This window comes from Harpia harpyja, chromosome 17 (assembly GCF_026419915.1).
Source record: "Harpia harpyja isolate bHarHar1 chromosome 17, bHarHar1 primary haplotype, whole genome shotgun sequence".
NCBI classification, from domain to species: Eukaryota; Metazoa; Chordata; class Aves; order Accipitriformes; family Accipitridae; genus Harpia; species Harpia harpyja.
This window is the reverse complement of record NC_068956.1, coordinates 3,263,667-3,287,484: the sequence shown is the minus strand read 5'-3', so window position 1 is coordinate 3,287,484 and position 23,818 is coordinate 3,263,667. Positions and strand designations below refer to the sequence as shown.

Below are 23,818 nucleotides of genomic sequence, written 5' to 3'. Positions count from 1 at the left end.
AATAGATCTCCTTCAAATATTTCCTACCAAAGTCTGCAGTGGTTTGTTCCCCAAACTGATCCTCTGCGGTGGGATCGAGTAGATATAAGTACTGGAAGCACTACAAACACTCCCAGAGAGAGTCCCTAAAAGTTCAGCAAGCCATGACTCATGCTGGCCATCCACGGAAAGTCAAGTCCCAGTTTCCAAAGGCATTGGCATTTCCTGCAAAGCCAAGACAAAACAATGCCCTAGCAGAGTACCAGAGCCTCTGGCTACAGACTTCTCTGCAGGGACCCTGCTCAGCCCTGAACTAGCCACGGTGGATTAGTATAAAACCCAGTAAGCACCTCCTAGTATTTTGGGAGCCCAGAGCATTTGCTTTCCTGTTCCTATCTATTCCCCATGCCACTCGGTACCATGTTACTTGCCTGGGGAGAAACAAACCAAACCCACAATCTGAATCCCCTATATCTCCACAAGAGAGAGAAACATGTCTTACTTTGTATGGCAAGGTATTCTCTGGCCATATCTATTATTTTCCATAAACAATTGCCTATTCTGTTTGTGCACACATGTGCAAAGGCACAGATGCACGCAGGCTAGTATAAGAAATACATCGCTTCAGGATTAGCTTTTTTAACATAAATTAGAACAGCCTGTACTAAATGATCTTCTATAATAACAAACAGCCCGTGGTGCTGGTGCCTGTGTATTCCTATTTCATGCCTGTCCATGTGAAGCAATTTGATCAAGATTTCCAAAAGCAATCAATGATTTATTTCAGATGCCTATATTTGCAGCCTGCATCTCACCAATCCTGAAACAAGTCTGATTTTCCAGAAAACTGGGACCATCTCCACTCAGAACCAAGGCTCTGTAGTATGCCTCACACAAGCCCCAGAAAAAAAATGAGATTGTCCAGATGAATATATAATTCTTTCACTTACTGCTTTCTAATGATAGTTGCCTGCCCTGTCAGAGCTGTGTTGAGCATCTGAAGAGCTGAAATACAGCAAAGCTACCCACCAACACCTCCTCTGCCCTGTAGTCTGCTCTCAGAAGGACCAAGTTAAATATCTCCTCACTCACAGACCAATCATTCACCTGCTGTTGTGGCTTAACTTGAGTGAAAGAGGAAAATTATCTATAAGGAAAGAACAAAAATTAAACCTAGTGTCTGCAGCTTTCTGACAATGCTGCAACTATCCAGCCAGAGTAGATTTTGGTCTCACGGGTCATAGATTGGTGAGGGTTCAAATAGATCTTGCCAAGAAACAAGAGGAAAAGGGGGATGAGAAGAGTTGAAAGCCATCAGAGAGCTCAGGCTGAGTGATGGGAAAAGGAGAAAACCAAATGTTGGTCTAATTCCCTCCAAGCAGTGGAGAGCTGAAAATACTCCAGAGGAACAGGCAGTAATAGGTACCTACCCACATCTCCCCAGGCCAAGAGGTTAGAGGAGATCTGTGAAGCTTCAGCCCACCTCTTGTAGTGGAAAAGTGAGAAGAGAGCCTAGGAGACAGATAAGAGAGGAGCAGAAATGAAGGACGATAGAAGAAGTGAAAGATGGAAGGGAAATGGAGTAGAGAAGAGGGTTTTAGTACAATTCAGCTCTTCATGATGGGTAACCAAGAAGTGTAACTGGAAACTGAAGAGCGTCCAAGAGAGAGGGGTGGGAAAAGCTTGGCAAAGAGGCAGTCAGAGCTGAGCTGTGCAGAGCAGGGCGAGACACGGGTACCCTGGCTAGGGGACATGTTAGCTGCCGGCAAATATGTGACACGTGTAAACAGAGAGGGCATCAGCTCACGAGGGGTCACAATACACAAAGAAGTATATAGTATACAGGGAAACAGGGGGAAACTGAAATGGGAGGGAAAAGAGCCTGAATAAGAACAGAAGAACTTTCTGAGGAGGGCCCATCGGGCTGTGCAACATTCTTTCACAAGCAAAGACATTTGGAGGCTGACGCAACATGATGCTAAACAAAATTTTGGCAAATATAAGGGAACAGTCCTGCAACACTGGGAGAGTCACTTTTCTCCCAAGCTATTGATCATGGCTATTCTGTCGCATTACAGAGCCAAGTTAGTTCTGCAGATTTCCTCCTCCTGTCCATTTTAGCAGTCATTGCATCAAAGACACACATTTTCCAGTTCATAAGCAGTACTCTTTATGAAGAAACGTTCTGGAAGGTGACAACAGAAGAGATTCCTCTCTACTTTTTCTGACTTTCCCAGAAAATGGAGTGGAGAGGGGACTCCAGGGGCCTGGAGACAAGACCAGAGAAGGAGAGAAACCAATTTTTAGGCAGGAAACCCACCAGGGAGAAGAAGGTTTGGGACAGGCAACGAGGGCAGGAGGCATGGGGCGGGGGGAACAGAAAGGGAGTAAGCATAGAAATTTGGAAGACAAATGGGGGAGGAATGGTCAGGATGAAATCAGAAGCAGAAGCAGAGAGTGCAGCATTACAGGGCAGATACAAAGGAAAGGAAGGCTGCACACTGCTTTAAGCTACATTTCTGTATTTAAGCTGATGGGACAGAGCCTTTACCATGTTTGTGGATGACACCGAATGGAGCAGTGATTGATAAGTTGGGGGCAGAGCTGCAATTCAGAGGGAATTTCCACATCAGAGCAATGGTCCGACAGAAACTTCATGATGTTCAGCAAAGACCTGCACCTTAGACAAGAACAAGCTCATGCAATACTCCAGCCTAGGGACAAGACGACTGGAAAGTAGCTTTGCAAAAGAGGACCTGAGGGTCTGGGTGGACAACGAGCTGTCCCTGAATCAACATCGTGCCCTAGTGACAACAAAATCCAGCTGCATATTGGGCTGTATTTGCAAAAGCTTAGTTAGAAAGTCAAGAGATGTTGTTACTCCCCTCTCTTTGGCACATCTAACACCACATCTGGTTACTGTGTCCAGCTGTGGGCCTCCCAGTGCAAGTGAGAGACTGACAAACTGGAGTGAGTCCAGCAGAGGCCACCAGGATGGTCAGGGGCCTGGAGGATATGATATCTGAGAAAGAGATGGAGGGAACTAGGCTTGTTGAGCCTGGAGAAGAGAAAGTCTTGGAGGGAAATCTTTTATCAGTACTAGAAAGGCAGTTACAAAGAAGACACCATCTGCTCCTTCCAGGAGTATTCAGTTAAAGGACAAGATGCAACCGCTGAGAGTTGCAACTGTGGAAGTTCAGACTGAACATAAGGAAAAAATTCTTCGTAACAAGAGAGGTCAAACTCTGGAAAATCCTTGGAGATTTTCAAAACTCATCAGGGCAAGGCCCCGAGCAACCACTTCTGGCATTGAAGTTGGCCCTGCTTTGATCAGGGAGCTGGACTGGGGCTCTCCAGAGGCCCTTTCCAACCTGAATTATTATCCAAAATGTTGCAAAACAAGAACAGGTCATGCACTTAGGTGAGGAATAGAGTAGCAGAGAAACTTCTGAGCAACAGAGCCTGTTAGTGGTATCTACTCCCTGCACTGAAGCTATGGAAGGAATTTGGCAGTAGAAGTGTCCAGGGAGATGGCAAAAGTGGCTGATAATGTCAGATGTGGGCAGACTTAGTCAGATCGTGGAAGTCCGAGTTCACATAATATTTCTTTTTTTTTTCTTTTTTTTTTTCTTTTTTATAGCTCAAAATTAAAATTAAAGTTTTCAAAATTTTCCGTGAAAAGTCTGAAAAACTTGAAGTTGGGAAATATTTGCTTTGTAAGGCCAGACCTTCAGTTTGAATCCAGTTATTCCTACTGCAGCAAGCACATTCTCATACAATTAAAAAAAAAAAATATCATTGCAACATTCAGTTTGCTTTTATTATCTTTGTTCTAGAGAATATGAGGAAATGTTTCAATCGGCTAATGCTAAATAACATCCCCCCTGGTTATCACTAAAACAAAACAAAGCAAAGCAAAAAAAAAAAAAAAAAAGTTAGGCTGTTGAAACTATATAAATCTTTTCATGTTTTAACACATCAAGTAGTGCTGGGACACAGGAAGAATATAAAATAAAATAATGGCAGTAACCTTTTGAAATTCCAGAAGAGACGTATGAGGTAAGATTTTCATTCAAAAATGTTTTTTATTGTAAAACTGTCTTCTATCATGAGTACTTATTTTGTAATTGGTGCTTTTTAATAATATTTACAAGTTTTATGACTCCACTGCCTTTCACTTTAAAATGTTGTAACAAAAAATTCTGGCAAGAGTCGTAGATTGAAGAGTTTCAAAACCCCAGCTTCATTAATTGCTGCTTACTCTTGGAAAAAGCTCTTTGTAACAGACCTTAGCATATGTTTCTTGCCTTACATATGTGATTCGAGACCGTATGTTTCCTCTAATCTGTCCCTCGTGTTTCACCACAGATGTCAGGCAAGCTATTGCATTGCTGAACTGGACCCATCACCCTTAAATGGAGCTCCTTTCCTGTTTGGGAAGAATGATGCCCAGGGAGGGGAAGGTCCAGAAAAGGATTTGGGTGCTTTAATTGCCACTTTTGGTATTTAAGTCCAAAACTTAAATCTTTACAATCCTTGTTCAGCTGCTGATTCTTCCATCTGGTGCCTAAAGTCTGTAGAGGACTGTGTCTGATGTTAAAATTCCCTACACATTTAACAGTCTGCTCCTTGGCATATTCAGAAATGCTGCAGACAGCACAAAACCATTCATATCTGGGTAAGCCCCAACAGGGCTCTCATGTTGAGCATCCCTCTGCCAAGTCTCCTAAGTCAGTATATATTGCTGAAGCATCGCTGCTAGATAAAACTCTGTACAAAGCGCAGCTGGAAATAGAGCTGCCATGATAACTCCATGCCTAGACTGCTGGTTCCATTCTCTTCCCTACCCAGACAGGTATTTTCTGCTCCTCAAGCAGTGCCCTCCTTGCTAGTCCAAGGGGAGTTCCAGGTGGACCCTATCAGATTATCCTCAATTTTCAGAATGTTGTGCCCCTTAAGGAGCACTTAAGTAATCTCTGGAGGAGGGAACTGTGCCCTCAACACAACAAATTGGCCACTGGGACTGCAGCAGACAGAGGGGAAGAGCCTGAATGAGACACTTGGGAAGCACCATGCTCCCATATTGCTTGATGTACTGATTAAAGCAATACCCTTCTTGCAGAGGAGAAAACTGAGTGACGGTGTGCCATACTCTACATGGTGCTCTAAATACTATGCTATAGGAGAAAAGAGAAAGAAAAGCAACCACAACATCCAGTCACTGTGCTTCATGAGGAAGGTCTAGGGATATGAACCACCAGTAGCCGGTGCCATCTCCCTCTGTAGCCCAGATTAAGGCATTTCAGTCACAGGGGGAGTTTAAAATGCAGGTGTCACCATGAAGGATTATGACATATGAGCCCCCTGACAGACATCTAAATTTCCCTAGGGCATCTACATCTACATGGCCTGGAGGTTGTGACTCAGGTCTTCTGGGAGACCGACAGTCCTGCTCCACAGTGAGCTGAACCTCCCTTCAGCCTCCATCAACTGTATTGACTAGATCTCCACTAGTTGCAAAAGAAGCATCGACCACCAGCTCACATGGTGATGTCTACAACTAGCCATTTACATTTAAGTATCTTAGAATCAGAGAATCATTTAGACTGGAAAAGACCCTTAAGATCATCAAGTCCAACTGTTAACCTAACACTGCCAAGTCCGCCACTAAACCACGTCCCTAAGAGCCACATCTACACGTCTTTTCAATACCTCTACCACTTCCCTGGCAGCCTGTTCTAATGCTTGACAACCCTTTCACCAGCTTCGTTGCCCTTCTCTGGACATGCTCCAGCACCTCAATGTCTTTCTTGTAGCGAGGGGCCCAAAACTGAACACAGTATTTGAGGTGCGGCCTCACCAGTGCCGAGTACAGGGGGACGATCACTTCCCTAGTCCTGCTGCCCACATTATTTCTGATAGAAGCCAGAGCTTAATCTTAACCCAGAGCTAAAGATTTAATTGAGTCAATTGCCTAAACATAGGCAGCTGGTTTGTCTAAGGCAAAAAAATAGTGCTGTTTGGGATGTTCCTGGGGTTTGGGCTACATCAATACAGAGTTTGCAGGTATGATACAGGATAGAGAGGAAACGGCTGTTCTTCAGCATCAGCTGGAGGCCAGGCAAGATACGCCAGGGTATCTCAAAGGCAACTGAACACCAGTTTGTGGGCATCCAGTCAAACCCACTGTTGGATAAGTCAGAATTAGTTTGAAAAACAGGTGCTCTGAGTCCTTTGCTTTAACTGGTTATGTTAGATCTGTTCTCTGGAGTCTAATGTCAGTTTACCCTCTTAAACAGTAATCAAAACCAGAAATCAAGACCAGCTTTCAACCAAGAAGGTTTTGCACAACTCTCTGCCTGTGCACATCCAACGTCATGTTATCTGTTTTTCTTTTCCCACAGTGTAATTGCTTTTCCAACTTCTGCTTCCTTAGACAGCTCATGAGGAGGCTTTCGAGTAAAGGCAATAAAAGTGCAATGACATCACGTGTTTGTGCACTACAGAATGTGTCACTTCATTCGGTTTGCATGGTGCACTTCCTACTGCTCTTCAGTAGACCTCTGGACTCACCCACATAAAGTATTCTCAGATGTCCCCTAGCAGAGTACCTGAGTGCTGCACAGTTAAACAAACCACTTACTGCGGTCTGTGGAGCAATGCTTTCAGCATCTCATGGGCCAAATGTTGGGTTTTTTTCTTACCACTTATTACACAACTCGCCTCTTGGGATTTGGGTCTTGTGCAAGGGTTGTTATGGGAATAAAGTCTTATCTCAAAGAAAGATCTTGTTTTATTTGGGTCAAATAAAATGAGTAGATCTCCCTAACTTTCCCCCTCAATAATAACAAAAAAAGCTTTATTCAATTAATAAAGGCCTAAAAGACATAGCTAAGTTTTGGATACAAACACCCCAAACTCCCTTGCTTTTTCACTGCACTGTTTCAGATACAGCTACAAATCAGAAATAAAGACACAATATACTATCCACATTGGGAAGGTATGGCAATCATTTTTCTGGTTAAGTCAGTGCAGTTTTTGAAGACATCTCAGCCGTAAATGAATGAGGTCAAGTTACAATCTGTTTGCCAGCCAAGCCCTCACAACTCTCTACACTTCTCCTTGCTTGTGAAGTAGTTTAAACCATCTTTGTGTTTTACTTGACAAATGGGACAGGCTAAGACTATGTCCAGTATCATTTACATCCTGTCTAGGGATAATTTATTAGGTCACGAGACCCAACTCCATGGCAGCTGCTCCTATCCCCCTTCTGCTGTCCTGCTTTGCAGAGCTCCCAAATGCTCTCCTCAAGATCCCTGGTACTTTCTCCCAAGAATGAGGTTACAAAACCTGGCAAAGTTTTCCAGCCAGACACTGTGAGAGAGTTCAGAGGGGATGCAGCAGCAACTGGGAAAGGTGTGAAAAATGGGACCTTTGCAGAAAGGTTATGAGAATTGGTTCACAGTGGAAGGGGGAGAATTAAAGAATATAAACAGAAAGGGATGTTTTAAACATTCTGAACCAGCAGGGAAGAAGGAAGAAACACATAGAAAATGTAAGTCAAATGTTGGGTGGATTTTTACAGTCTTGGTGGTGGCATAGATGTAAATGTATTTTGGGATCAATCCTGAACCCGGGCGACCCAGCAGAGACTGCCTCCTGGAAGAAGCTTCATGCATGGGGAAGGGAGCAGATGCCTTCCCATCAGTTTGGACTCACAGATGTTGGAATGTGAATTATTCAGGACTTCCGAGACAACTCTAATTATCCTGGAGGGTTTTCAGATCATCCTGAGTGCCTGAATCCTTCTTGTTCCACGAATGAAAAATGTGCTTGTTTCTCACAGGACAATTCAACCAGCATATCCAAGTTCCTGCTTGGGAGCAACCCTTAGGTGGGATTGTTTCATTCACACCAGTGAAGGTGCTGCTGCTGTTGGCTCTCACTTTTTGCTCTACAAATGGCACCAACAACATATACGGGACTGGCAATGACATTAGGTGATGCTCAGCAGGCTTGATGCATCCAGCAACTTTTTGGACTGTGCTCAGAGGACAACCTAGGTGAAAGCTGGTGATACCATCAAAAGTGAGGCTTTGTACAGAGTATTCATTCTTTTAATGTATTTCTTGCTTTTTCTTCCCCAGCTGTTCTGTTTACTTCATGCTAGCCACCACCTTCCTCTCCCTCTGTTCTTCACTGGATTCCCCTCATTTGTTTCAAGTTGTCTGTCCCAAACAGGACAAAAACTCAATGAAGTTTGATCCCAAGCTGAACTTTTGAACTGTATTTTTTAGTGGACTGGAGATTAGGTCAAGGGAATTTACGCACCCGTATTTCATCAAGAGATGAGACCTCTCTTCCTTGTTTATTATTCCTAAAACATTTAAATTTTTAGAAATAATATAATTTATTAGAAAAAAATCTGCTCTAATTGAAACAGTCATTTCAGTGCACCAAAGTATTATAATATCAGCCAAGTCTGTGCTCTAAAGGATGCAGGCAAGCATGAATTATGGGCTGGCACTGTGTCAAAAATGCAGCTATTGTTCTCAAAAACAGGATGCAGACCAAGGGGAAATGGTGTCTAGTCTTGACTGTTCATAGTATAGGCATAAAAAAAAACCATCGTAGTCCTATTGAAAAAGTAGAAGGTCAAATATTCATGGGAGAATTATTTTTTTAATTCTCCTGAATCTGTTGATTTCCACCATGTTAGGGTCTTGATCACCAAGCATAGCTTAAAGTATTTGTTCCATCCATCAGCTTGTGGACTGTGTTATCCGTAGCACACGCAGAAGACTTCAAAGCAGCAACTGATAACTTATAAACTTAGAAAGTTCCTTTTAAGCTAGATTTTTCATCTGAACCTACATGAATTTCACTTAAAAATCAATGCACTCTTTGGATCGAGGTGGAGAAAGAACAATTTTTTTTGCATTGCTCAGCTGAGAACTTGTCCCCATTACAGGCACACTGAGAGTCTTGTAGGGATCAGGACTGCCCTGTGTTAGGTGTGTATCAAAACATGTCTGAAGAGCTTCCAGACAAACTCAACCAAAAATGGGTGGAGAGAAGAACAGTCTGGCTCCTTCCATACATGGGGAACACCTGCATAAGTCCCTGCAAGCACACAGAGAAACTACACAAGGTGACACCATTTGGAGCAGCCTTATCCAGTAAATACGTGCTTGCAGCTAGTTCTCACCCCGCAGTGTGCGTTGGTAGCTCACACCCCATATTTGCAACAAAAAGCATTTTGCATTGGCCAAGGGTGAAAATGTGCACAAGGCAGGGGCTCTGCACTAACCCCAAGACATACACATCTTTGCTGAATTTCCTTGCAATGGCCCTTCCCCGTCTCTCCAGATGACCTGGGGTAGGAGCTAAACTTGAGGCTTCCAGTTTAGCCACCAGACCAATCTGCTCCTCGGCCAAAGCTGAGCTGAATGGGGCATCCCTCTATTGTTGTGCTGGCCAGATGACTGCCTTCCTCCCTCGCTTGGGTTGGTAAAAGCCATGTGTGGCTCCCAAAAGGGAGCTGGACCCCTAGGATGTTGTGAGACAGAGCACCTGTCTGTTGTTTAGCAATACTTGGATAACACTGAAGAGCATCTCCTCATTGCAATTGGAGGGATGGAGCAGTGAAAACAACCCCAGGGGTCTTGGCAGCAGACTTGCTGCCTCTCCAGGATGCTCTTGGATACAGCAGTAGGGAATAAATCATGCTTTCCCCAGACCCGGGCTACTTGGTGCTACCGTTTTCCTTTCATGCAGTAACATGTGTCACAAATCATGTCTTTATAACTCAACACTATATCAGGCTATGAGTACATTCCTCCATTAAGGAAACAGCCCCCTGAGGAGGGTTGCTCTAGACAAGCCCTGTGCCAGGGAAAATGCTTCTGGGGAAAGGCATTGGACAACCCTCCCCAGCAGCTCCGTCCTTCTCTTTGACCCTCCCAAGGGTACGTCTCCATGGACGGGTGCAGACAGATGTATATTTGCTCCACCCGAGTGTTGAGCTGGTGGGCCTCAAGCCAACTCTGGCTGGGATCTGCATGGCTTCATGTGCCTGAGCTCACAGCCTCCACCAACGAGCTTTCATGGGCACACAGCCCCAGACAGGGTCGGCTCATGCCCTACCGATGTCTCTCTACCTTGAGAAGCCCGGAGTGAAGTCAAAGGCTGAAGAGCCAGGAGGTGACATAGCTGTCCTACAGCGCTCCCCACTATTAAATTAGGAAAAACTCCTAATAAAACTGGAACCAGCCAATCCCTCGGTCCACTTGGGCTGGCAGCGATGACTCAGGAGCCGGATAGATCGCTCTGATGTTTAGTGCTGCTTTTATCCGATGTGAGAAAGCTAACCCAGAAAGGGCAGCGCGGTGTGCTAGCATGGCTCACCACATCCAATTGTGGAACGGTCCAAGGATCGTTGCTAACATCACAAACCCAGGATAGCTGGTCCGATGGGCAGCTGGGATGTGAGGGATGAGTCTTTGCTATGTATCATGCATGATTAGTTGACACAAGCAGCCCCATTTCCCTCAAGGGTGCTGGAGAAAGCTGTGGCGCTTGCAGGATAGCAATGCTCTGGAGAAGAATTAGGTTTGGTGCCTGTGGATGAAGGAGCAAGTAATGATGGAACCAGTTTTGGAGTCAATTCGCATAAATCAGTGGGTGTCCCGCCTAAGGACTGCATTGGGTGCGGTCCATTCCTTCCCAGTGAGGAAGAGTGACCCAGACCTTGCCAGGTTTTTGTTGCTTCTGCAATATTATGGTCACAATCCAGCAAAGCAGAGGTAGATGGGACAGGGCTGAGGCTCAAGTGCTCCCTGGGAGCAGACCACAGCCCTTTGCTCACTGTGTCCTGGAGAGGGGAGATAGGCTGGGAGGGGTGCAGAGAGGCTGTATAGCAGCCCAGGGAAGGGTTTTTTGGCTGATTCAGCAACGTTACTCATGCAGACTCTTTGGCTGCCCGCTCTTGACTGGGGCTGTTTAACAGATAAGCAGTTCCCTGATTATCAGCTGCAGAAGTGACAGTCAATTTAACGAGCCAAATATTACATTTTTCTCACAGTGGGAGGATTTTCCCTATTGGGGAGTCTTGGAAAATACCCAAAGGGGCATGAGAAATCGGCCGGGGTGCAGGCAGAGGTCGTGCAAGGTAGCAGACACTCTTTTCCTGGGGTACTTTTAGGTCTTCAGCCTCTACTTGCAAAGTGCCAGGTAGCGCAGGGACAATCTGGCCAGTCTGGGGTGCATGTGGACATAAGGTGCAGGGCAGTGGTTTTCACTGTTTTTTCTGTTGTCACTGTTTTTTCTCCACCCTATTATCGATGGTGATTGCAAGGCAAAACAAACAGCCTTCCTTCTGGCATAGCTTCCCTTTGGCTGTGTCCTCACTCCCCGTTCAGGTGACTCTCACTTGCTGCAGAGCTAGCGGGATCTCTGTTGTTCAATTTTCCCATAAATTCTGGTTTGAACCACAGTTCACATGAATTGTATTACTGGGAGGGCAGAGGTCTGGAGGAGAGAAAGTAGCTGTCATCATTAGGTAATAATGGAAATCACAGCCAATTAATCATTATTATTCATTGATTTACAGCACTTAAATTAATTATCAGGTTTTGAATATCTACACCCCTTTCATCTAAGGTTGCCCAAACCACTGCACTCGTATGTAATTACTGGACTCTTGTAAAGTATTGAAACTGAGCCTTGGAGGAGTTAATTGAGTGTAGAAGTGTAGGTGGAAATTGAATGTAGAAGCTGTGACTCACAGTCACTCGCTCGTATCCCTGTATTGTTTGCATTGCTTGTACTGTTTGCAGAGCTCAGATTTCTGAAAACTGGCAGCTTTAGCCAGCCCAGTAGAAATAAACAACAATCTAGAATTAACATCAGAGAAATAAATACCCTAAAGACTAACCAATACATATAAATAAGTTACCCGACATCCCGAGTATGAGAGGTTGTGCATGTTAGAGAGGTTGCTCTTCACAGTAAGGTTAATTGATGGCATAACCAAAAAAGGGCCACTTGGGGTTTTGGTTGTGTATCCAAACGGAGGACGGCAAGACTCCAGCCAGGGCACCACTGCCAAGTCAGACGGGAAATTTGAGAACCCGTTGAGGAAGCTAAAGGAGCACGAGGGGAACTACAAATTAAAACCACACAATAGGACCCTGTTCATGCAGAAGGAAAAAAACCCAGTGCTGTACATACACAGTATTTACTTAAGATCTCTTAAGCCACTCATGCTGCTATGGCATGAAAATATATGACAAGCTGCTACAGGGACCAGGGAATACAGATGGATATTTTTAGCCCATACCAACTGAGATAGAAAAATCCAGTTTCCAAAGATTCTCAGCCTGAACTCCAACTGCAGAAAGTAGTTTTTGGTGGGACAACCATGGTTGTTGTATAGAAGGTTTTTGAACAAGACGTCATATACAATTGAGTTGCATATGGCCTTCATTGAGCATCTTGCATATGGGTAAATTATCATCAGTTTGTGAGAGGTTACCATGGAAATGAGGAGAAATAACAGCCTCAGTCATGAGGCCTACTGACTTAACTCAGCCCAATATATGTGCCAAAATGATCCCAGAACCACATACGTAGCTCCATCTCCTCTCACTCAGCAAAATCAAGGGAAGGGTCACTGTCGGTTATCCTATTCAGCTGGAACACGAGGAAGCGGAGTGGAGCTTTGATCACACACCCCTGCGGACTCAAGAGACCTCACTGCACAGACACATGGCTCTAACAAGGCTGAGGAGATCTTATTTCTTTTTTCTGAAAAAAACACATCAGGCTGACCTGAAAACATGGCTGCACCTGGGCTCTGTGTCCTGCCAAATTTCAGCATGAAAATTTGCATGAATAACCATAGAAAGCCAGCATGAAGCTGCTGACATCACTGATGACTGACGATGACACACATGACAGCTCCTCTGATGCCGCTGACGGAGGTGCTGTCATGGGAAAGCCTGGTCCAGGGGTCCAGATCCCATGCCAAGGGAGGGCCCAGGAAGGCAGACACAGCATCTCAATGCCCATCTCCCACCTCCAAGTATGAACTCAGATAGCTACCAGGCACTCTGGAAAGGAGGAGAAGGAGAAGGAGAAGGAGAAGGAGAAGGAGAAGGAGAAGGAGAAGGAGAAGGAGAAGGAGAAGGAGAAGAGAAGAAGGAGAAGGAGGAGAAGGAGGATCCTGAAGGAGAGCTCTCTGAAGGAGAAACAGGCTTCCCTGTCCTAAATAATATTTTAAAAAATTAAAGCAAAATTTGGAGCTGTACTCGTATTCCAGAGCCACCTAACCTATGAACTTCTTAACAGTGGCTATGCAATGGGGAAGAGGTTGTGATGCTGCTGGGGTCCTCCATTGAGCTCAGCACAGTGAATGGCACTTACCACTGAGGACATCCCCAAAACTTTGTAGTGCGTCTCCCTTCATTAGAAGAGACTTGAAGGGATTTGAATCCTTGATCTCTATTCCAGGGACACTCTTTTTCCCTGGGATTGATATTGAGCTGTTCCTAATCTTCCATTTCATGAATGGCACATAAACCTAGCCTTGGTTTCTTCTGACTTTTGGTCTGAATACACCAAATTGTATAGCTCAACCCAACTGTTTTATTTAACCACCCCAACAGAAAATGGCTTGAAAATTTCATTTCAAGTTGATCCAACCTATCTGTTTAGTTTCTTGTTTGGTAACTGAACCAGCAATATGTATGATGGGTTTAATCTTCATCAACCGTAACTCCACCAGCTCTATTCTAGACAGAGGCAGTCACCCATCAGAGTAGCACACGCAGCCTTAGCCAGGCCCAGGAACTGTTCGTTTGCTAGTAAGCTGCCACTTATGTCTTTCATTTTCAGAAGAAAAAGTCACTGTAAATTTATAGCTGAAAGCAATTTTGCAGTAGTCCCGATGAAATACAAAGCAGATGCCTTCAAGGAGCAGAAACAGAGCAGAGCTGACTGACGCCTCCGTGGCGCAGACAACTTTGATCCGTATTTCAAAGACTGAACTGAGAGTGGATCTGCGCTTCCAAACTTGGTTTGCGCTTCTTTGTTAAAGGAGTTATCCAAAACATTGTATTTGGCATTTGTTTTCTTAAAACCAATGTAAAAAAACCTGCTCATTGTTCCTTATAATCTCTTCCCTATATTTGGCCTATTGTCTGTGTTTAGAAATGTTTGTTCCCAGTTTTGACTCCTAGCAAATATGTCTCTGATATTTTGCTGAATTACTTCAGATTTATTACGTTCTAGTTTGGGGATTCCAGCCTCAGATTTTACACTTGAAATATTTCATCTACTTCTATAGCACTACTTGAGATTGGAAGGAGATCTGGGACCCACATAAGTCCAGATAAAGCTTAAGTACAACTGGTTAAGCACATCAAAAGCACTAAGAGTCAGTCTTAAAAGGATCCAGTATAGATCATTGCATCATTGCTATTGGAAAATGTGCAGTTTAGGTCTCAGAGTTTCCAGAACATGTAGACAGCATTCTGACACCAAAAGAGATTACAAACATGTGTTCGGGCTTCGACAGAAAATGGGAAAGTATCAGAAAAAAGTTATTGGGAAAATTAGTTTGATTCTCAAAATTATACTTGCCATTACAGCAAAGTGTTGCCTGTTTCATGATGTGTTGAGCTGGGAAAAACATCAAAAAGGAAAAAACTTCATAGATCATTAATGAGTGCAATAACAGCAAAAGTAATGAAGCACTGACACTGGTAATTAGAAACATCACCAAGCGTAATAAAACGGACAATCATCAAAGAAACCTTATATTAGAAAAATATGCAGATTACAAAGGGAGATTGTTAATGATATATAGAAATTGCATAATAATGTAATGATTAACAGTCATCTGAAATCCTTTCTTAGACACTTAAGTAATTCCCTTATTCACGTAATCGTTGTCCTCTTATTCCTTTCCACAATGTTTACTTTCCTACTTTCTTATGCACTTTGCAAAGTTAGTGACATAACTTTGAAGTTTTGGACTATACGTGGACCTCTATTATTGAAAAATCGTGTAAAAAAGATGTGTGGTTTGACCTGGCAGCTCTGAAAGAATCAGAACAGGCCATTTGTGGCACTGGCACTGAGAAAAGAACTACAACAATTTCTAGGAAGTGCCTTTCACTTCACTATGTAGAAAATTGGTTTTTGTTGGGGTTTTTTTCCCCCCAATTTCAGATTTTTACCAGAACTTAAAAATGCTTTTCAAATGTAAATTCAACTTACCCAAGTAGTCCCTTTAAATGCCCATTAAAGGTTGTTATATGACAGTAGCAGCACTTATAATCTTGAGCGTCTAGAAAATATCCTGGTGTCAACTGCAAATGACAGAAACACTACTCCTATTGCCATCAGAGTGCAGCGCTGAATTTTTAAGATGTAATTCATTCATCAGGCCCTCATAAAAGGATAGTAACAGCAGGTGGGAAAGAAGACTGATGGTCTTCTGGTCATTTAGCTCTTCCTATTTGGTATCAGCCTTGCAATAATATCCATGTCACCTTTGAATCAAATTAAGCATTTAAGGAGGTCAGATTGTCACTGGCAGATATTTTTGTTATATATATATATATATAGCTAATCTCTTCCAACTAAGCTCTATGGGCTCACATTTTTCAGAAACATGTTTTAAAGGCCTATTAAATCTTCATTTTAGTAGAGGCTTTCTTTTTTTTTTTCTTCTTTTTTTTTTTTCTTTTTTTTTTAACCTGGCACTAGTTTGGTCTGGAATCTGAACACCTTCAAGATCATCTCATGAAAATCTTTTTTCAGGCCTGGGCTCTGACTGCTGGCCTGATGATTGTCAGATTCATCCCATCTCAAACCATCACACTTAAAGCTGGGCAGATAATTTGAGGTGTTGGTCTATAGCCAACAGAGAGACAGAGGTACCTCCACAGGAATCACATCACCAAGAAGTGATTTTACATATTTTGGGGCAGGAAGGATGTTTTTCAGAGATTCTTTTCTCTCTCCACAGCCAATAGTAGAAGAGTAACTTAAAGCAGGTACACAACGTTTCAGAACCTGAAATAAAAAGTGTCAGATCAAACCATTAACGCTTCATCAATTAGTGTAGGATTAAGCCATCTGTGCATGTCTTTTCTATGGAAGTCAACATGGTACCTGGTCTTTCCATTTTATTAGAAATAGCGCAGACAAACACTTGCTGAGGAAGGTCCAGAAGTGTTTGATCCACCCTAGGAGACTGAGTGGGGACACAGGTGACCTCTTCAGGACCTTCCCAACCTGTATTTCTATAAGACTGTATGGAATCAGGATCAGTTGCTGGATAAGATTCTTCTACAATCAGTCGCTAACAGTGCCTCCTTCTCTCCACTGGCAAAAAAGGGAGCTCAGACACAAACATCTACATCACATACGTCTATATTTAATCTGGCAAATCCTACCAATATGGTTCAAATACAAAGCACATCTTGTGCAATTTAGTCTCAAATATTCGCAGTTTTGATAGTGCAGCTGGGTATCTCCTACTTATTAGCAAAGAAGAAAGATCTCCAAAGCCATTGCACTGCATATGATGTTTATTAGAAGTAAAGCGTCTCTGATATCTGCAATTGAGTGATAATGTGCGAGGTTGAAGAGCAACCTCACAGTTTATAATTCAGTACACTTTCTAGTTGTCTAAAGACCAGATGTTTCAGCAAGAAGATGATGAGCACTGAGTAGGCGGAAGGTTTGAGGACAGGATTATAATGTAGAACTGAAAATTGTACATTCTCCAGAATCTTATGTGACTATAAATCACGGTGGGCTTCTTCAGACTGCATCAGGAGCCAAATTCCACATACATCCTCCATCAAAATGAACATTTGTAAGAGTGAGAATAGTTACAGTCTGGCTTTGAACAAGCAGGAGTTAACTGGTGGGATGAAAGCAAATGTATTTGCATTTCAAGGTAGCATGAATTCAAAAAATTAACTGACGATCACCTTTTACCATATTGTTACAATGAAGTTGAATGGATAAATGAGTGCAGCACATAATAGTCAAAGCAATTCACAGAATTAGTCTTCGGAGAAGGCAAAGATTTCTTCCTATGTGTATGGAGAGGGAGTTAAAATCCTGGCTACCCATTCATCAAAATGCCAAATCAGGAATTAATGCAGAGATCGATCCTCTTCTCTCTCTATCCTCCGCAGTGTTATGCTAAATGGGCCTCTCCAACAGGAGCAGGGATGGGATAGATCAGTCTCATCAGAAATCAGGTGACCATTTGCACACTTTCAGGTGGATGGTACCTCTTGGGTTACAAATCCCAGCTGTTTCTGGGAACAGCAGAACTTCACTACACTTCAAAGTAGTTCAGCAGAAATATAGCCCCTATTCCACCTCATGTCAAAGTCAGATGCCATGTTAACTCTATAGTAGAAGTTGGCAACTTGACTTATGTTTTTTTCTAACAAGCTCAAAGCCAAATGCCAGTCGTAAAATTCTGGCATCAGTAAGGGTAAGGGTTTTGATTCGAATGTGGCAAAAGTTTCCCCCAATGTCTGAACTCTGGACACCTCTCCCTCACTCCGGACATTTTTGATCTAGGTTTAAAGGGTTTGGAAGGAACTTTACTTAGGACTGGCTGGCTCAAGCCCTCGGACAGCGTCCTCTAGCAGTGCTCGTGTCCCACAGCAGTAGTAATAGTGTTGGCCAATAGCAAAATGATGTGACAAGATGAGTTTTTTATAGACACTGGATTTACAGACCATAGATTATTTTCCTTTAGAGATATGAAAGATATAAACAGGATCAAAGCTTCCTTCTTGCAAACATTTACATATGTGCTACGCTTCATTTATCAGAGTGGGCTAATTGACATCAGACACTTGTGTACATAAAGTTAAATATGTGTATAAATACTATCAGCACGGGGGGTCGAAAAGTAAAAGAAAGCCCTTAAGCAAACAGTTATATATAATCAAGTGGGTGGTTAAGAAGTCACAGCTTGTCAGCTCAGCTCTAGTACTTGGCTTATGCATGTTCTTAATGTGCAAGAGCACAACTCCGCTTCGACACGAGAGGTGGAGGAGAGATTTAAGCGCGAGGATTTTGCTACGCAGCCGAGGTAGACTGAAAGCAGGAGCATGCACGGTGACGGCAGCTCAACAGCGAGCAGCATTTTGGTAAAGGTCAGCAGAGATGTGCTGCCAAACCTCTGAGCCACCCTTCTTCAAACCCACTTTTCAAAGGTCATTCCTGCAAGTGATAGGAGGGGTTGTGCAGGGGGTGAGGAGTGTGTTTCCATTTTAGCTCAGGGAGCTGCCCAAATCTTGCTGTAAGTTTGGGGGAAGGTCCTGTAACCCCCCTTGAAAAGTAAATCTTTACTTTATTTCAACACTGTCTCTTTCGAGAAGGAGCAACACTCAAAAGATTTGCACAGCCGAAGTGATTACTGACATTGCTCAGAAGCATTTGCCCCAAACACAGTGACTCTTGACTAGCTGGAAAAGGTCTAAAAGAGGCATTTTAAGAACGTTTTCTTTATAAATCACTTTTTTGTTGCCTCTCTGCAGTCCCAAAATTGAGAAATGGTATGCGAACTATCAAATCTGAATGTAAGACATGTTACAAAAATGTGTCAGCTTGTCTGGGTCTGCTTCATCTGTACGGGTAAAACCAGTTAGCTTCAGAAATGAGAGTAAGCCATGTGAATTTTTATAGGACAAGCTATCGTGCAGAGGAAGGAGGACTGTGTTAGTCAGCGGTTTGTTGATACGAGAGGTGTACAGGGTGAAATAGCAGCTTTCTGTGATTTCCTATAAAAGGCCTGGAAGAACATAAAACCAACAAACAAATCTGACAGCACTCCAGGTCTGACAGTGTGCTGAATGAACCTGAGTCATGTGAATTACAATGGCTCATTCGTCAGAAACACAGGAGTGCTCTGGGAGAAAGAAAATGAAAAACACTTACAGTTCTTGGCACTATCAGGGAGCGCACACCAGTCTGTGTCAGGATCAATCTCATAACATGTCTATAAAAGAGCATTGCAAAGGATGGGACATACAAAAAGAAATATTGCTCCAAAACACTCATAATGGATCTCGGGAAGGACTTACCTTGGTCTGAACCGCCCAAGAGGTTGTGATGCTCTAAGCGTCACATCTAACTGAACACGAGGACGTGACGCTCTGAGCTTGGATCTGGTCTCTTGGTTTAGATTTCCACTCAGACTTGCCAGGACCAGTTCTCTCTCTCCTTTCTCAAAGCTGCAAAATCATGAATGGCTGAGCACTCTCAAAACCCCACAAAATAGAGCTCAGCACCCCAACTGCAGTTGGCTGCGGCAGGATTGAGACATATGGGAGATCCCACAGGGTTCAGCCCCAAACCAACATCTTAACAAATTGCCATATATAAGTAGGAACCTGCACTTTCTCATTGATCGTTCTTAGAAAAAACCTTGCTTCGAGAGCTGAAACATTCTGGTGAGGAGAGTAAAAGTACCTGTCAAGAATGAGTTCATCAAAGTGTGTAACCTCCAGGAAGAGGTTGGTACTTTGCCGTTGAATTGAAGGGAACAGGATTTCCTCTTCCTTGAGCAGTTTCACAACGATAAAGCTCAGAAGATCTTGTTTCTAATCCTGATTTCCGCTGCTCTTATTGAACAATTAATTTCACCATGTATTCTCAGCCTCTATATTTGTTACTAACACAGGGTGTGAGATTGTCAGAGAAAGTCTTATTGTATGTATGTGCCTGGAGGCAAATGATGATTTTGTTATAGAAATAGTGAACCAGGGCTGAACCTGGTGGGTAACTTCTGCCTGTTCATCAAAGCTTTGAGGGTTGGATTGTTCAGCAAGAGGTTGCAGACTAAACCCTACGCCTTGAATTGCAAATGCTACCAATGATGCTCACTGCCTATCTATTTTTACTGTTGGCCACCAAAATAAGAAGCTCAAATCTAAAATAAGAATCCAAACTTACTTCAAATTCAGGTTTGTTAGCTCTTGTGCTCTGGTTTGGATAAATTACAAAGCCTCCATAACAGAAAGCTGAGGTCTTATTAACCGAAATAGTTTAGCAGTTATTATTTACAGGCTGGGATGAATGAACAGGGATTATATTCTTTTGTCTGTGGCTTTGGACCGGTTAGTTGTGGTCAGACCTAAAAAGGCTCTTAGAAACCCAAGTCCCTATTGCTTCAGAGGACTGAGGCACCTGACTCCTTCTGTGCATGTGGTCCATAGTCCCTCTTCTCTTTACATGTAAAATAACAACTCTCTCCTTAGTTCAGTGGTCTGTTATGCTGTCTTATAGAATGACAATAATGTTTTGCTCAATACTAAAGATTGGCTGTATATTTACAAAACTTGGCCTTCCCCCCTTCTTCAGTGTTTCCTGAATTGAGTATAGTATATAGTGTTTATATAGCACAGTTTCTTCTTGCAGAAGACACTAACAGCAAGGCTGATACTGCATGCTTCATTAAACACTGTAAAGCAATGACATTTTTTAATCAGAGTAAAAGCTGTTGTCCCGGATAAATATTTTTTCCCTTAAAAATAATTTTGATTAGTCACAGCTTGGATATATGAGAGCGAGACAGTTGTCTTTGGCTGATTACAAGTGATATTATGAGCTATCTTAATATTTGAAAAGTGACTCAGAAGCCCTGACACTCATCTTTGAACCTTTGACATAGTTCAGAGGGCCAACGCTATCCCCTCGGCAAGTATTGCTGTGCTGTACATCGCTCATTTTCTATGAAGGAAGGCTGCGTATGAGGAGAGGAGCAACACAGGTCTTCCGAATCAGCAATGGGTTATCTTTCCATGGGGTCCAAAACACCACAGCAAGTTGAATCAGACATGGAAGCATGCAATGACTCTCCTGTGCACAGTAGTTTCCTACAGCTCAGTGTCATAACCCCACTCCTTAAGGGTTCAGTGGCATTGGCAAAAGATCATCCACAGCTCCAGGACTGGGAACATCTCAATCCTCCGGCACTGCAACACTTTCTAATAGAAGAGGGATGAAGTACAAAGCATTCTCAGGAGCCAGGATGGGACGAGGTCCCCACAAAGAACCCCCACAAACATTGCAACTCTCTATTCCAACTACAACACACATTTCTGTCCTCCCTCCTCTAAAATAAGTACAGCACACTAGAAACTCCTAATAATCCTTCCAAAACAAAACAGCCCACTGCATCTCCTTCTCCCCCAGAGAGAATGAGAGAACAAACACATGACACATTAGTCATAGGCTGTAGGTTCAGAGGAGACCATGGTGATCGTCTTGTCTGACTTCTTGCGTAAGAGGCCATTAGGCTTCTGGCAGTTAATTCATGCTTGAAATGGAGAAAAATGTACTGTGGTGATTTGGAGAATTGCTAGCAATGGAAATTCAACCACATTCCCTGTTCCAAGCTGTTCCAATGACTTGTTACACGCCTTTATTTTAAATCTCAGTTTGTCTAGGTCCAACCTCCAGCCTTTAGGTCTCATTCTACTTTTGTGTCTAAGACTGAAAATTCTCCTAAATCATCTTCCAAAGTAACTACTGCAAGAATCTGATCAAGACACCTTTTTTCCTCTAGCTTTGACAGCTACACAGTCTGAGCACCTTGTGACTTCTACCACAAGGCAAATTTTTCAGCACCTTAATTATCCTTGGCTCTCTTGCCTGAATGTTTCCAAGCTTGGTTGTTTGGTTTGGTTTTTGTTGGTATTTTTTTGTTGTTTGTTTGGTTTTTTTAAACAGACACTGACTATGAGTCCTCATTCTGGAGACAGTCATTGCTGAATGGAAACAGAACAAAGCTCACAGTTCCCACACTTACGCACTCTGAGATGCCATCAGATGATTATGTTCACCTGAGCAGCATCCTCCCCAGTCTCTTCCAGCAGTGCTGCTTTCCATAATCTTCTTCATCTTGTAAGTGTGCCTTTCAGTTTTGATCCTGTATATAAGATTTTATGTTTTCTTATGTCATAAATTTTCCCCATTATCCTTTGCCTTTTTCCCAGTGTTTGTGTCATCTGAAAATAACTGATTATGATTTTTAGTGACACCAGGGTTTTGATAGGATTATCAAACTGCATGCAGTCAAGTCAAGAACATCTCCCCCCAAGACCTGGTGTTCACTAAGGAAATGAGTATGGAATGAGAACAGAAGTAGCAGAATATGGAAAGGCTTGCTTCTATTAAGCTTACTTATTTATGAATACTGCCTCTGGGAACTGATGCGATTCTTCAAATGCACACACAGGTTCTTTGTTTAACTTTGTGTTACATGGAACATAAGTGCTGTCTGGTGTCATTACCTTTCCACATCAAGCTTGCGTCAAGGATACCTTATTTCAGTCTTGGATAGATCACCACTTGAAACATGACATGTTTCCTTCTCTGGGCAAAAGCCCAACGGTTTGTTCGCAGTCCCCTCTTTCCACAAGGATTGTCCCTAGTCCTGTGGTTTTTCTTAACCACAGAGTTCTTTTCTTATCCACTCAGTTCGGCTCTTCTGCTGGCTGTGCAGAGGTGTTGGAGACAGTACAGTGCTGCCCCTTCATTCCTTGCCGATTCTGGATCTCTCCTCAGCTGGAGAGGAGTTTATGAGCTGATCTGAAGTTGGGCATGAGCCCGAGGTTGCCTAAACCAGACTTGTCATCTGAAAACTCAAGAGGATATTCACCAAGGGTGTGTGTTCCCAGGAGCACAGGCATCGTGGGAATGATACTGCAGGCTCCCGAGCAAAGTCCTCGAGCCACAGACCCCACAGCCCCATCGATAACCTTGGTCCACACTGCCCCAGCTGGACACACAACTTTAGCACCCCATCAGCGATGGGAGGAGGCAGCCTCTTTGATGCATAACCCCCTCCTCCGGGGTCTTGGCCACTTGGAAGCAGAAGCCAGGCCTTCTCCAGGTCCCTGAAGTGTTTAGGTGATTGCTGAGGTCCCAGATCCACTTCACTCCCCTTTCAACCATCAACCACGCCAGCAGCTGTTAGCTCCACCCAAAGCAAAACAAGGACCTCTCCTTCTGCTATGGGACCTGACTCATGCTTTATCATCCCGCAGCCTTCTTTAAAGAGTTTATCAAGTTCAGCTAGCACAAAGCAAGCCATTAACACTTACAGCATTGATTAGAAGCAAGCAAAAAACAAAAAACAACAAAAAACATGGAGTATGTCAAATGCAGGAGCCTCATATTCCTCACAAGCTCATTTCCAGCAAATGTTGTGCACAGATCTTTCTCCACATTAGTACCAACACCACCACTTTCTTTGATCCCAAACCACTATAGATTTTTATATGAGTTGGCTTATCACAAAGCCCTCTTGCACACACATAGCTTTGACCTCAAAACCAACCCACTGGCTTGGTCATTGAAGAGACAACTAAGGTCAGCCCCTTCAAGTAGACAATCACATGAGAATGTCCCAAAACAAAGACTTTCATACTCTGAGTCTGGTGTCTGACCCAGCAATGAAGCAGAACAGAACCAAAATTACCAGCCTCCCTGAAATACACACACACACACAAAAAAAAAAAAAAAAAAAGCTCAATTTGAGAACAATGTCACAGCTCTCAAAAAAGGACAAACTTTGTTAAAAAAAAATCAGCTCCAAGTGCAAATAGTGGCATGCTGCTCTTTGCATTCCTCAGTGGCTATAAATCAGTTAACTGAGGATCTGGTACACATGTGTATACATATAAATAACGCAGGCAGATAGCTGAGTTCTGATAAAAACTTAAAGGCAGTTCCCAGCTGAAAAAAAAATTACAGGGAGCTTGAATGGTGGCCCTGAGGGTCTAGT

The 23,818-nt window shown here is 43.2% G+C and overlaps 1 protein-coding gene across 1 annotated transcript in view; it reads right to left on the bottom strand.

Moving 5' to 3' along the window:
* The window catches only part of TSKU (tsukushi, small leucine rich proteoglycan), a 314,781-nt gene that overhangs the window by 186,078 nt on the left and 104,885 nt on the right, over positions 1-23,818 (bottom strand). The gene's annotated exons all lie outside the window — the stretch shown is intronic.